General features: G+C 46.4%; 1 protein-coding gene and 1 pseudogene across 4 annotated transcripts in view; both read right to left on the bottom strand.

The window, feature by feature from the left end:
* Positions 1–13,589, bottom strand: part of LOC135913829 (endothelin-converting enzyme 1-like) — a 192,283-nt gene that overhangs the window by 20,916 nt on the left and 157,778 nt on the right. The window lies entirely within an intron of this gene.
* LOC135913849 (uncharacterized) lies at positions 208–1,029 on the bottom strand (annotated as a pseudogene).

The raw sequence follows: 13,589 nt of genomic DNA on the forward strand, positions 1-13,589 counted from the left end.
ATTTGCACGTCAGGCTGTGCACCATGAAAACAATCGAACAATTTACAGCTTCATTTGTGTTAAGAGCAGCGCCGGTAATATTAAACCTTTGTAGCCACAGCAGGGTTTTATATGTATTTCGTCTACCATAACTGTGGCAAAGCACTGTTCATCTTTCAGGTCAGAAATTCTTCTCGCCATGTAGCTGAGGAATACTTCGCTCTGATGCTATTGTTGAGGGCTCATACCGTAACACGAACACACTGATCCGATCGTCATAGGATGCGGCAAGGTGGTGCTTCCATGGCTGCGTATGTAAGCGTACGAGTGGGGCGACCTAGTGAAAGTAAAGCAGCAGAACACCATGAAATCAGCAGAGTAGTGTCTGCACTGTTTTTTTTTAACAGGAACGAGGTGGCTTGCTTTATCAGGAATCAAATGCAGTCGGCGTCGTTTTATGCTTGGGACGTAGAAAACTGATCCAACAGTAAACAAACAACCTCGAAAATTTCCGTGATTGAGTTGAACATCATGTCACCATCCCACTATTCGATGCCTCCGAGAAGTTCCACGATTCCCCTTTTACGGTTTGCAATTTTGGCAACGCACAGATATTTACCTAGCATTTTTACTGCCGTTTTCTTGACATGCCGCGTCAGCTCCAGTCTTCTTTCACGCAAACAGACTACTTCAGCCACATTGCTTCGTTGTCGACGATGGGAATGAGAACAGGCCTTTAATTTTTTTTTTTTTGGGGGGGGGGGTTACGTCCCAGAACTTCATATTCTGGTTCCTCAAGAGGTTGGCAAGGTCACTCAAAGACCTGACTTTATCCTTCTCACGTGCGCTAATAAACGTCTCGTTGGATTCAGCGATAGCTTTCTGGAGGGCACTGTGCTCTATGTGCGCGCGCTTGGAGTAAGGGTCTTTCCATTTCGCAACTTTCCTAGACATGCAGCATGGATAGTACGGGAACTTCGAAGGTGCAGCGTCCGGGCAAAGGTGCACATGAGACAGCGGCACTGTGATGGTGTGATGGTGTGACGGCATGTGAGGCTACTCGGATAATGTTGTCCTACGGGAAGTGAATTTCGCATACCTAGAAATAAATCTTACCTCCAATGAGCAAACTCATGGGTACCTGACATACAAAAGTTGAATAACCTCTAATTAATTCCCGTGGCCGTGTTGAAACTTAATAGTAGCCTGACAAGCCCGTCGCTGTGACGCAAGAGGCGAACGTAATCTGATAGGTCGTTTTAGGGATCTTTTGTGTCTTGCACCCTTCCTTTGGGCGGAAGGCAGCTTTACATGATGCAACGTGGCTGTCAGATGAGCATACCGGAAGAGCGTACAGAGTGAGCAGACGCGGTCGCTTTTGGACCGGAGCACCTGACGATGCAAGCGCGGGGGACTCACCCGGTGATGCAGCGTTGCACGGAGACGCCGGTGGTCGCGGGTCATTTGTGTAGATCGCCATGCATCGTCTCTTCGTTAGTGGCCGGCACCAATTCAGTGGCAGGAACAGCCGTTATGGGGTTCTTGCATTGCCCAGGGGGCGCTGCGAAGAAGGTGCGAAGGTGCTAAAAAGCGCCCTCTGCGCTAAAATGGGTCGTACCAAGCTCGGTCGTCTGCTTCGGAAAGCGCGTTTACAATATGGACCCGCCACTTTCGGTTGTGTTGTTTCACGGCCTGCAGCGAATATCGGGCGCCGAAGATTTCTTCAGGGGTGGTACGCTGCGTAAAGGCAAGAAATTATGCAGTGCCGAATACGTGTACGCCGTTCAAGAATTAGGCGGCGAAGTTTTAGCACTGTGTCAATCGCAAGTGAAGCGAGTCGCGTACGAAGTGGCACTTCAGGTAAGGTTTGCACGCTAGCTGCTAGATTCAGGCGCAAAAACGCGAGGAAATGCTTGCTATAAATGAGTCCACAGCAGCGATAAGCAGGCATCATGTGTACGGAACTGCTCGAGCACACGACGGTACGCCCCGCGATGTACGAACTGCTCGAGCGCACGATCGTACGTGCCACGACGGCAGCGGTCTTTCGACATGCCGCGAAACGGCGGGCCTCCTGCAATCTTTGTTGACTGCATGCCGCTAAACAAGTAGTTATGCCTGCGCTGTAGTAGCGGCCATCTGTCCCTTTTAGTAACTGGTAATAACTGATGCAACGCATATGAGCTCGCACGTACGTGCGAATCGCGCTGCAGCGCGAGCTCGTGCGCTGCTCGCTTGATGTAGGTTTTAATGACAGCGCTCGAACATCGATGTGCTGCAACCAGTACTGCCTTGCTGCGCTGCCTCAACGTGCTAGCTTGAGATGAAGGATGTGCGCATTTAACTCTTTTAACCTGTGCTGCTCGTAGTGGAGTAGTGAATTGTCATCGAATGAGCCCGACCACTAGTGCTCATTTGCACACACCTGGTCACTTCACCACTTCGCATCGGTCGAATTGTTAATTGTCGCTGTGGCCGGGTCTCGAATCGTGAATTACCAGCCATGCCTGCTGCTATGTCGGTCTGCCGTCGGCACTGTAGGTGCGAAATACTGAACTTTAGAACGCAGATAATCAAGCAAGCTTCAAGACAGGCGAAGCAGTCAGCATGACGCGAAGTTTCGCTTACTCAGCGCGACGAACTGCAGCTATGCAGCGCGCCCGACGCTCCACTTCGTGAGGCCTTGAAGGAAAACGGTAGAATTTGATGTTGGGATTCAGGCCTTCTTGTTCATGGTAGCCCATGACGCAGAAGTAATGACGGTGACGCCTTCTCGAAGCTGGGCTAGGTCTCTCCGGATCGGCGTCACCGATTCCTTCTGCTCCTGGCATTACGTCCCACGGCACACGGAGAGTCCCTTTTAGTTAAACTATAGGCTGCGGCGAGCTCGCAGCGTGGTGTGTGAGAAGTGACGAGCCTTTTCGCACTCGCAACAGGGCAGAAAAAAGTGCGAATCGACGCAAAACTCGGCCTAGAAACGTGCTTCACCACAGCCGGGGTTCAATACGACCCAAGCTGGTACGACCCAGATGTCGTTTCCCGCGCCGCCACCAGGCGCCGCTACTATACTTTAAACTCCAGCGCAAGACGCCCATAATCTCTACAGCTAAGAGCCGCCACAGCTGCTCTTACTTGCGTGCCATCGATGGCTCTACTCGGTGCCACCGCTGAGCTGGCGACAACATGCGGCCATTGGTGGAAGGAATTTCACAATTTCAAAGCGCAAAAAAAATCCCTTTACACGGCGGAGCCACCTAGCGCTTGCAGCGCCGGCCAGCTACTTGCTCGACTGGCAATTAAACGCCGATTTTGCTAGAGACTTGGTGAGAGAGCTCGTCGGCATTACGCACATAAATCTGGCCATGATAACGGCTACTGCGAACCTCTCGTTGAATGTTGTTTTTCTTGAGCGGTTTCTTCCTGTATTTCAGCCCCACTGTGACCTCGGACTTGCGCATGAGGTTTCTGTTTACTCGATTTTCTACAAAACCGGCGTGATCCATTGTTAAAGTGGAGGGTTTAGCTCGGACATGCCGCCAATTCCGACCGCTCAAATACATGGAAAATTCAGAAATGGCAAGCTTCAAAAAGTCGATACCGGCGAAACACAAGAAACGCGCACACAAGGAAAAGACGTTGGACACGCATGGACGCTGGAACTTAAACAGCGTCCGTCCGTGTCTTACGCCCTTTCCTTGTGTGCACGTCCTTTTGTGTTTCGCTGGTACGCCCTTTTTCAAGTTCATCATGCAACAACCGGCCCTAGAGCTTGCGCTAAGGCACCTCAGCAATGATTTTGATTAGAAAACATCTTAGCCAATTTGAATGAAATTTGTTGCACTTAAGGGGGAGCGTTGAATTCCAGTGACTACAGCAAAAAAAAATTTTATTGAAGCAATGAAATATTTTACATGAGTTGTAGGAAACAGTTCAATTCGAAAAAGAAGAAGCATGAAGCTTCCAAATCCGCAACTCAGCCATGAAAAAGAAATATCGTAGTTCTATAAGCTATATTCGTTAGCATCAAAAGCGAACAAATTTTATGCTATTATTAACAACTTACGTGAATTTGTTACAGTGCTTAGAAAGTTATTGCAATTGAAAATTTAGAAATTAGTGGTATATTTCAGGGTGGCATGTAATCATTTATTTAGTACATACTGCATTCCGAAGAACAAGCAGGAGGAGGAGGGAAATGAACGTAGAAAACGAAACTGAGCAAGTTATACAAGAGCATATAACCAGCATTGCCACTCAGACAAGCATACACTAGCATACATGATTAAAAAACGCCTTGTGGGCAAGAGCTTCACAACTCTACAAAATCACTTTCATGCACACAAAGAAATAACAATCACAAGTTAATTCATGAGGTTTCACAATACAGACAAAGGTATAGCGTTTTCAGCAGTGAAGTTTGCCCGAAATTATACATGCGATTTTCGAAACCAGGAGGGCAACGTATTGAAAAAACATTTCGAGGCGGTGCGTTTCATTCGCTGATGGTTCGCGGGAAAAATGACGAGTGCTTCATCAGTCAGTACGTGCTGAATAAGCTGTCATGGTGTGATTGTGACTATGCCGCGCCTGCCAGGAAAAAGTAGGAAAAAGTTATTTACTAGGATGGATATTAAACTGCCTAGTGTGGAGCAAGAAAATATACCTGAGCCTAGAGATAACTCTGCGCTGTTCCAAAAGTGGGAAGTCGTTACTAGCCATCAGTGTTGAAGGCGAAGCAAATTTGTGAGAGACATTATAGATGAATGTTACTGCCCTCCTCAGAACCATTTCTAGTTTACAAACATCCCTTTGAAGATAACGGTCCAGGGCCATGCATACGTACTCTAAATGGGGTGGAATAAAAGTACTATATGCAAGAAGTTCGATCTGAGATGGCGAGTTCTTCTGCTTGCGTCTAAGAAATCACAGTTTCCTACAAGCAAGTGTTCAAACGTCGTCAATGTGGCTACTCATGCTGGCCTATTTGTAAACTTGATTCCCAAGTATTTAAAATTGTCCTCATCGGTCAAGGATTCTTTAACATGAACCTAGATGTTAATGGACAAATTTTATTATAGATTCGAATAAAGACTGATTTGCTAATGTTCAGTTCCATCGACCAGATGTAACGCCAATCAAAGAGAGAATTTAGGATGTTCTGCAAACAATCTTTGTCTGTTTCACATTTAATTGGCTTGTAAAGAACGCAGTCATCTGCAAAAAGATTCTAGTTGATGCCGGAAGTGTATACTGATGAAACGATGTCATTGATCAATTTAAGAAACAATTCAGGGCCAAGGGCACTGCGCTGGGAAACAACCGAGGGGACAGGCAGAACTTCAGAGCTGCAACCTTCGACACGGACAAACTGTTTCCGGTTGGTTCAGTAGGAGCGGATCCAATTGGTTAGATTATTGGGTAGACCAATGCTAGAATGCTTCACGAGTAGTTTACCATAATATACACAGTACAAGGATATTCTAAAATTTAAGAAGCTAGCATCTGTTTGACCGTCATGATCAAGTGTGATTGCAAATTCATGAATAGCGGCGACGAGTTGGGTGGCATTCTACATTCCATTCCTAAAGACATGCTGGAGGGAAGTCAAAATATAGTTTTCTTCTTGAAAAGACGTTATATAATGACTGATGATATGCTCTAGAAGTTTACAGGGACCGGAACTAATCGTAATAAGCCGGCAATTTTCAACATTCAGGCGATCGCCTTTTCGAAGGGCAGGCGGTACGCGCACCGCATGCCAATTATAAGTAAGAACTGAATCATTCAAGGAAATACGAGAAGGATGGGTGTATGCGTGTGCGGTTGACAGTACCGCTTGTTGTGCCATACAACGAGCACCACGTGGCGACCACCAGGCGACGGGAGCTGCTATACTACATGCACCACGTGGCTACCACGAGGTGACGAGAGCTCCCACGTCTCCGCGACGAATCAAGAATTCGACGCGGGCGAGGTCGTCACCCTGCCCCGCCTGGTACCTGCCGATGAGAACTCGCCCAAACTGGTTCCGGCCGACGAGGTCTCACCGAAGGGATTTAATGAAGAACCGGCCCATGGTTATACCTGAGTCGCGTATACAGCATCCCAGTCGGTCTGATGCGCTCCTACTGCTACCGGTACGCTACCACCCACTATCTGTAAATACTGTATAAAGTTTTTCGTTTCTTCTTCGTCTGCGGAAAGAGTTATATCATTGCTGCGCACTTTACACATATTATTAAGTCCACTTTACAGAATCACATCATCATTTTTAGTTACAGAAGTACGGAGGTTTATACGTCAAGTTTTGTTTAATAAAATTTTGTGATTTAAAAAATATTACGTAAGAGAGTACCCAGTATTAATGAAATATATTTTTTCTGAAATCATTACATTCTAACTTTTTCCTTTTGATTTAACATCAGATTAGGTGCAGGAATTGCTCTGGAAAACAATTGCCGATTTGCCATGTTTGCCATGTAGCCCCAAGCTAGATCTTTCCCTTAGGTTTGCGTTAGAATAACATATTTTTGGGAGGGTGTGTTTGTAAAGCTGCTTGGGAAGGAACAGGAGAAAAGAAAGGGAAAAGGCGGGGATGTCATTTGGAAGAGCGTCGGTTTGTCTAAAAATTACTAAATGCCTGCTCCTGTAATTCTCTAACTGTTTGAAAAAATAATTCTGAAGACGCTACATCAGTATGCACCACAAAACTGCAAAACCCAGCTCTGGAAGTTGCGTTAGAGACCTTCTGTTCTTCTCGAATGATCCTTAATATATGGCTGAAATATTATCAAGCTGCACCCTGACATTCCAAGAAACGCACAGACGGTATGCGACCTTACAAAATACAGCAAAATTTCGAGCCAACCTGTTTCTGTCGAGTAGTTGCAGTAAGAATTTCAATTTTCAGTAATATTAACATACAGCTTAAAACTTTGCCTGCGTATGATTTTGCAAAGTAGGATCACTTGAACCCAATTTGCTCCCCACTGAATGCCAGTGTCACATCTTGTTCTCCCAAGACGCCTAAGAACATGAGTTTAACGCTCGCATAGCGCTGTAGTTAACTGACATGAGTGAATAACGCTTGAATAACGCTGTAACTAACCTACACAAATAGAAATTTGACGCACGTCTGAAACAACCTGCGCTATTTCTAAATGTATCAAGTGCTCGCCTAATTAAGCTGACCAAGGACAATGGATATGCCTACTACGTGCATCGCATTACGTATGAAAAATAGCGAAAAAGCAGCATTTATCACTTTCTGCGAAGATGATAATTACCCCTGAGAATTGGTGCTGAGTTGGTGCTGCCGAAAAGCAACTGCTACTTGCTTTCGCTATGCTGCTGTAACCAGCATCCACCAATGGTACAGCGATCGATTCAGGCGCTAAAAAATAAATTATGGGGTTTTGCGTGCCAAAACCACTTTCTAATTATGAGGCACGCCGTAGTGGAGGACTCCGGAAATTTCGACCACCTGGGGTTCTTTAACGTGCACCTAAATCTAAGTACACGGGTGTTTTTGCCCCCATCGAAATGCGGCCGCCGCGGCCGAGATTCGATACCGCGACATCGTGCTCAGCAGCCCGACACCATAGCCACTGAGGCGCTAATTTACCTGAAGATAGCACAGTATTTACAGTGTCTGTCAACAATCGTTTTGTTTGAAATACGAAATAAGGCGGTTATAAGAGAAGGAATGGTGGCGCGTGGTAAGTCCTAACCACAAGTTTATATTCCGAAGTATTTTCAATTATTACGTTTCCGTCTATTTTGATTCGTGTGCCCGCCACTCAAGCAAGTTGGGCTTCAATTTTCTAAGCATGACACCATAGGACGATTAGGTAAAATTCTGTAGCGTTTATCTGTTGACTGATCATAGAATTATCTATAGGCAAATAAAAAAATGGAGATATTATCAATAGAGTCCTATCTGACCATCACGCTCTGATTAATTGGTGTAATAAATTGTGCATGGAAATAAACGCTTACCAATGTAAAGGTATGTGGGTGTCATAGATTGCTTTTACTTCATTCTTTATCCTTAATTTACACATCATCTGCAGCGCACTTAAAGCATTATTTCAGAGGGTGGTGAAAGATTGCTGATTGCTGCGGTACACCGCAGGCCAGATGAGGACAATTGGAGGACGATGAGTGTACGACAGTGATGGAGTGACAACGGTGGTATGGAGACATTCGGATGACAAAGCTGGAATGAAGACAAGGCACGATGAGGATGGCATGGCGATGACGATATGACGACGGATGTATGATAGCGGCTGTTTGAACACAACGGCATGACAGCGGCGCGACATGATCGCGATTGAATGATGACAGCACAATTAAGATAAAAACATAGACGGATTCATGTCGATAGAACGACGAAGGCAGTCTCACGACGACGGCAAAATGATGATAGGATGACGTCACTGAAGAAATAATGGTAAAGCGACAGCGTGTCGGCGATGGCATGACGACATAGCATGACAAGGCGGCATGGTGAGAGTTGGATGACGATGTTAGAATGACATCGATAAATCGACCGCGGTATCAGGACGAATGCATGACGACTGCATGTATGACAACACGAATGTATGACAACACTGGCGTAACGGCGACTGTGTCATGAAGCCTCCATGATGACGATGGTCTCACGATGGTGGGATGACTACGATGGCGTGACGGGAGGTGGTTCATGAAGTTGGAATGGCGATATTGCAACGAACACGACGGCATCACCAACACAAACACATGCCTAGTGTCCCAAGATAATATACAACAGGGCCCGCTGAGTCGGCGTAAAAGACGTGACGACAATGGCATGACGAGAGTCAGATAACAAAGCTTGAATGACGACGATTGAACAACCATGACGGCCCCACAGTGATTATCACATACATAGTGGACCAACATGGCAGACAACGTGGACCACCGTGTCGGCAGAAGAGTCTAAACACACACACACACACACACACACACACACACACACACACACACACACACACACACACACACACATACACACACACACACACACACACACACATACACATACACACATACACATATACACACACATACACATATACACACACATACACACACGCACACACGCACGCACGCACAGATAGATAGATAGATAGATAGATAGATAGATAGATAGATAGATAGATAGATAGATAGATAGATAGATAGATAGATAGATAGATAGATAGATAGATAGATAGATAGATAGATAGATAGATAGATAGATAGATAGATTCAAAACACCTGAAGTGGGCAAATAATGCTGTGTATGAGTTTCTTTTTTCATTTACCATTAGCTAAAATTTTTATCAAAGAAAGTTACTGTTGAAGCATTGCATTATTTCTTTATCATGCTCAACCCCTTCTTTCTGTAATTCATTTGAGTGTGGATAGCTTAATTAAATACATTATTAAACTATGAAAGGTATTTCTTGGATGAAGCGCGGTCACCTTCGGTGATGTATCAAGATCAGCATGATCAGCGGCATATTTTTATGCGCACTGCCGTAGGAAGGCCTCTCTCAGCGATCTCCAATTGCTCCTGCCCAACGATGATTACAAAACATGCATTCGTTAAAGCTACATTTAATTAATAATTAATTAATATATGGGGTTTTACGTGCCAAAACCACTTTCTGATTATGAGGCACGCCGTAGTGGGGGACTCCGGAAATTTTGACCACCTGGGGTTCTTTAACGTGCACCTAAATCTAAGTACACGGGTGTTTTCGCATTTCGCCCCCATCGAAATGCGGCCGCCGTGGCCGGGATTCGATCCCGCGACCTCGTGCTCAGCAGCCTAACACCATAGCCACTGAGCATTAAAGCTACATTGTTAAGCACTACATAGCTAACTAAGTTTTTCCTTTCGAAGTAACTAATAAGCTGTCACTATTAGCCGCTTATTTTGTCTGAATGAATAAATGAACCCACGTTTATTCCACACTAAAATGCGCCGATGACGCTGCGGTGGACAGGGAGGGATATTATTGCAAAAGCGGACGGGTGAGGCTGCCTCCGTTTTATTAACGAACGTCCTGGAGGCAGCCAAGTGGGGCCCGCATGACGCTTTCTATTTTGTCTGTGCATGAAACTCTCTCGTCTTCCTCAGTGAAATGATAACCTAATCGAAGAGCTCTTGAAACTTATATCGCGATAGCACATTACCTCTGAAAAGAAATCCCTTTCGTACTGGCAGGCTCATGCGCTGAAAATTAAAAAAAAAACTTGCATTGTTTTACAAATGCAGTGGATGAAATATGCTGCGAAAACACAAAGCCGTGCAATATATTTGAAATGTTAAATTCATGGGCTTATAGCCAGTAAGCTTATGCAAACACAGGATCGTATGATTTTTGCGTTATCAATGGTCTATGGCATTACCCTAGATGTGGAGAATACAGTGTAACTTTGAAATGATTAACCATTTGCCCTAGTTATGTTTCGATTATGTATATGACGGAGAAAATGCGCATGACGAATAGGAGCACATGTTGGACGACAAAATTCTTAGGAATTGTTGTATAACTAAACAGTGTTTAGGATTTGAACAGCATATTTGTACCCTCGAACAGAGAAGAAATTGAAATGAATTGCATGCATCAAAGTTTGTCTTGCAAGTATTATGAAGTTCAGTTTCAGTTTTCTTTCTTGGAATTATGGTATGTGACAGTTAATATGGCTCTGACCTGAATTTCTCTTTTATGTCTAAACAACTCGGTGGCACAGAAACAACTATATTTTTTGTCCTAAAGGGCCCCTCACCAGGCTGACAAGCGCAGAGCATACAATGCGCGATAATGATCGTGTCTGCGAAGGTTTACATCGCTACACGGTGCGGAAAGGTCTGAAATTTCAAACCGAACGCCGTTTTTCCTTCTTCTCGCGGTCGCCGCGCACCAAGCCGGACGGTGACGTGGTCGTGCCCCTGCCCCTACATAGTCGTGTCCGCAGTGTGACGTCGCTCGTGGTGACACGTGACATCGATACTTATTCAAGACATCTGTAATCTGTGCGATCTGTTGCTTGAATTGACCAATTGAAGTTTAGAGAAATAATAAAACACACAAACGGAATGTCTGCGTGTTTGTTGTTTTACTTCGCAACGAAGCAAAAGAGAGGTACTTCAACTTCATCGGCTTGTTCCCACAATCGTACGGTGACGTGCGCAGGTGCCTAAACTATGCCGTTTTCTACCGTGTTCCAGATCATGCTATGCGATGCGCTTGTTCTGCCTCAGTATTCGTGTAGCACTGAATTATACCATTACTCATGTTTCCTTGTGCACAGCACGCAAAACTGTGCGCTGCGCGCAACGAGACACAACAGCTCGCGCGCCACGCCATCAGCGAAAACGCAGCTGCGCAAAGAAAAGAAAATGCAAATAGCAATAAAAAAAACAAAGCTGGGCCGAAGACGTATGCGTCATGGGATCCTCGAGGTCCGGAAATGGGAGAACGCAGGGAAGGGATTTCACTTGCGTGGGCTAGACGGGGTTAATGGATAGAGCGTCTTGCTTGGCAGCGGAGCCCGCCTGCCGAAATTATGGGTTCACGGCCTTGAAATATTTCTATCTCGGCTATTAATGAGCCGCTTTGAAAACATTTTGTGGCAGAACGCTCCCTTGAGGACACGTAACGAATTTCCATGTATAAGCAAAATTTGCTATGAAGCCTGGTGAGGGGCCCTTTAATACGGAACACAGGGCGCAGAATGCAGCTCGTGAACACAACTTCATAATGACTTCATAATGAGCTGTAATTTGTTGATCAGTTTCTCGCCCTGCGTAAAATAGGAGCCCCTTTACCGTAAGTATGCGTGCTCGTTCAAAGCGCGTTTGGTGAAAGCGGTATGTTTTTCCGCCAATTCCGCGCAGCCACCGAAGTGATTGTGAAAAACTTTCGCTGGATAATGGAGTAAGACTTGCGATGTAAAGCGCCAGAAACATACACAAACATTGCGCTCGTCCGGCACCTGAAAGGTCGATACCAGTTTGGCAAGGTAGGGATTACGCATCTATGGGTTACTCGTGTCCCTGAAAAAGAAAACCGAGAAGTGACAAGTCATTTTTGTACGAGGCGCTGCCGCTCTTATCAGTATCACACATAACTTGCGCCAACCAACCGGTCGTGAAGCTGTGATGGTTCAGTCTTTACAAATGGTATTTATTCTTGCTCCGTAACATAATTTAAGTCATCGGAGTAGACTTAAATATATTGTCACGTGGTGGTGACGTTGAAGAACGCAGTAACAATACTGAGAACGACAAAACTAACTTTTATTGGGCGAACCTCTGCCCACAAGACAGGCTACGCTTATAGCACAAGGATAGCGGCGAACACGGTCGGCGATCGTCGAAAATCTGATCAACGGGTCAAGCGCGTCGGCTTTTATACATCAATCGTCGAATGTTCCAGACTAATCGTTGGGAACCGCGTGCCTTCCACAAAGTTCTACACCATTCGCGTCAAGTGATGAAATCAGTGAACATAAGGTTCGGCGACAACAGAAAGTGGATAGAAACATCGATAACTTTCCAGAAATTTCGGATACATGCAGGCGAGTCCCGCGCTGGTCGGGGGCTCGCCAAATGTCCGTCTTCCTCGCGTAGCTGCGCTGGGCGATGGGTGGGCGTGCTGGCGGCGGCGGTGGACGACGGAATTGCGGCATTACATGGCCCTGGCGTTGTCGTGGAGGGGCACCTTGATGGTGGGCGACAGCGGCGTAGGTCATCGCTTCCGGCGGAGGTTGCAGTGATCGTGGTTTCACCTCACGGACTCCAAGCGATCGCTGAACCTCTTCTTTGACGAGTTCAGCGATTGGATCCACTTGGGACTGCGACCTTGGGTAGAACTTCGGCAGCTCCTCCCGTACGACCGCTCTGATAGTTCTGCGTAGATCGTTGGTAGCCAGTAATTGAACCCCGGCGTAGTTTGTGGAGTTCGTGCGGCGATCGAATTGCCGGTTTTGCATCTCGAGTGTCTTCTCGATGCTGGTGGCCTCGCGAAGAAACTTGTCGACGGTCTTCGGTGGGCTTCGTACCATTCCGGCAAAACGTTCCTCTTTCACACCACGCATGAGTAGGCGGACTTCCTTCTCCTCGGGCATTTCCGGGTCGGCGTGACGGAATAGACGGCTCATTTCCTCCGTGAAGATCGCGGTTGTCTCATTAGGTAGCTGCACCCGGGATTCTAATAGCGCTTGGGCTCGTTCTCGGCGTACGACGCTTGCGAATGTCTGCAGGAAGCCGCTTCGAAACAGGTCCCAGGTCGTCAAGGTGGCTTCGCGGTTCTCGAACCACGTCCTAGCAGCGTCTTCCAATGCGAAGAAGACATGTCGCAGTTTGTCGTCACTGTTCCAGCTGTTAAACGTAGCGACCCTCTCATACGTTTCCAGCCAGCTTTCCAGGTCCTCAAATGTGGAACCGCGGAACGTCAGTGGTTCCCTGGGCTGCTGCAGCACGATGGGGGACGCTGGGGCTGCCATTGGGGTTGCCTTGGCCACAATCTTCTTGTTCTTGTCACGTAGAAGTCCGTGCTCCGGGGGCAGCTATTCAAGACGGCGGCTTGCTCGAT

This window comes from Dermacentor albipictus, chromosome 5, assembly GCF_038994185.2.
Source record: "Dermacentor albipictus isolate Rhodes 1998 colony chromosome 5, USDA_Dalb.pri_finalv2, whole genome shotgun sequence".
Taxonomy (NCBI): Eukaryota; Metazoa; Arthropoda; class Arachnida; order Ixodida; family Ixodidae; genus Dermacentor; species Dermacentor albipictus.